This window comes from Phascolarctos cinereus, unplaced genomic scaffold, assembly GCF_003287225.1.
Source record: "Phascolarctos cinereus isolate Bilbo 61053 unplaced genomic scaffold, phaCin_HiC Scaffold_4;HRSCAF=312, whole genome shotgun sequence".
Taxonomy (NCBI): domain Eukaryota; kingdom Metazoa; phylum Chordata; class Mammalia; order Diprotodontia; family Phascolarctidae; genus Phascolarctos; species Phascolarctos cinereus.
The window spans coordinates 442,023,836-442,026,351 of NW_027555847.1; positions in this window are offsets into that span (position 1 = coordinate 442,023,836).

Sequence of the window (2,516 nt, forward strand, 5' to 3'; positions counted from 1 at the left end):
AGATCTTTGTAAAGTGCTTGACATAGTGTATAGTATTAATAAACACTTAACAAATGCCTGTTTCCTTCTTTCCTGGGAAAAGAGATAGGGTTTTGGTAATAGAATGCCCATCAGAATCCCAATCCAATGGCAGAGTGCAAAAAAATGCAGACTATAACCCAGATGTCGAGCTCGTGAACTTTTCAATGGATCTGAGATTTCCCTGATGTAGCTGTTCTTTTCACTTGTTTAGATTGTGACCATCTGGGCCTTCTCATGCTACATGGTCTCCCAGCCATCCTCCGCCAGGGGTCCATCCAACATGCTGAAATGTCTCTTCTGGGTCCTTTCACATTTTGTAGATAGCCATGGACTGTCCATTCTCCTCACATGACTGGCCTACCTCTTTTTCCAATCTTAATCTGGTCATCATGAGGTACTGATAGTCACTATCCCTCTTCTATTTAACCACACGAATCAATAAGTCCCACATTCATCTTGGGTTTTCCATCTGTTGAACTAAAGTATTAGAAGGTGTGCCAGGTTCTCTGCAGCTCCTAGAGAATGGACAACCTTTTATCCCCCAGCTTTACCTCCACCGGAGTGTCTGTATTATCTTGCTAGTCTAAGGGCTATGGCCAGGGAGAATTTATCTAATTACAGAATCATAGACTTAGAGTCAGAAGGGACTTCAGAGAACATCTAATCAACTATCTAAATTTTTAAATAAGGAAACTAAGGCCCAAGGAGATTAATTGATTTGCTTTAAGTCACACAAGTAGTAAGTGTCAGAAGCAGGATTTAAACCCTGCTCCACTGACTCTTGAGCTATTACACTTTCCTCTGTCCTATGTTGTCTCCCCACTTAGAACAGCTCTGAACCTTCACCTGCTGAAGAGGGGACTTCCTCTCTGAGTTTGCTATATTTCACTAAGCCTTTTGGCCTTGGCGTAATGAAATCGGTTCCGCATAGCAACAGAGAGCCATTCTTAGATGTTGTATCCAGTGCTATACTCTTCTTTTAAAGGTGACAAAAATGAGAACAGCAAGGAGACAATTGTCTCTGGATCATAGAATAATTGAGAGGAATACAATGTAAGGAGACTGGAAAGGTAGAAAGGTAGAAAGATTGTGATGGGCTTTAAATGTCAAACAGAAGATTTTATATTTGATCCTGGAGGAAATAGGAAACCACTCTAATGTATTGAGTTGGTAAGAGTCATGGCATGGCCAGAGCTGTATTTTAGGGGGGAAAAATCACTTTGGCAGCAAAATGAAGGATAGCTTGGAGTGGGGAGAGAAGAGAGGCAAGGAGACCAACTAGAAGGCTATTGCAATTGTGCAGCATAAGCTGATCAGGGCATGCACCAATATGGTAGCTACATGAATGGACAGAAGAGGGGCGTAAATAAGATTGCTGTGCACTTGAAGAAACTCGGGATCATTCAAAGCAGTTTCCCAAATGTGATCAGGTCGTCACACTTTCTCCTATTCTGTGCCTAGTTCGTTGTTCATCTGTAATACTTGTACTAGGTATGTACTGGCTATCCAACTGCATGTCAGCCTCTGGATAATAATGCATCAGTTTCCTCCTCTGTAAAATGGGAATAATAATAGTACCTAGTTCCCAGGGTTGTTGTAATGCTAGAAGGAAATCATATTAGTAACATGTTTTGTGAACATTAGAACTTAATATAAATGCTGGCAAAGATAATAATGATGATGATGATGACTTATGCGTACTTTGCTTACCAGTGTAGGTCATAACCCCTCTGAACTCTCTTATGTATATCTTTTTGTTAATCCTACCTAGAGTATCTGCTCTCTCAGCTAAAGATGATTTTCCTCTAGATCTTTTAATGGATGCTCATGTAGCCTTCAGGTGGTCAATCTGTTATCCCTCACTCTTTTATCTAAATTTTTTGTTTCTTTTAAAGAGTGGGTCTCCGTATGTAGCCTAAGTGGGAAATGAATAGGCTGCTCATGAACCCAATCCTACTTCTGACTGAGATAGGAGCTTTTACATGCTCTGTTTTCTGACCTGGGCTGACTCACTCTTCCTTTGACAATAATGGTTCCCCATTCCTGGGGGCTCATCATATTAATGCTGAACTTATTGTGGCCACCTGATCACCATAGCCCACTGCAGCTCAGAACTCTGGAGCTCAAGAAATCTGCCTGCCTCTGCTTCCTCAGTAGCAGTTATTATAGCTGGGTGTCCACATGCTCAGCTTATCCATCACTCTTGTTATAGCACTGTTTCATTGCTTTCTTATTTTATTAGGAGTAATTATAATAATCGACATTTTTAGCATTTTAAGGTTTTCAGAGTGCTATCAATCTATTTACATATATAATCTCATTTGATTCTTGAGACAACCCTATGAAATAAGTAACACAGTTTTTACTAAATCCATTTTGCTTATGAGGAAATTCAGGCTCAGGGAAATATACAAAAAATGTCTTTGGGGCTTATTCGTATATATATTTTTTAACAATTTCATTTTTTCCTCCTTTAGGCTGTGTTCAGTTTCACA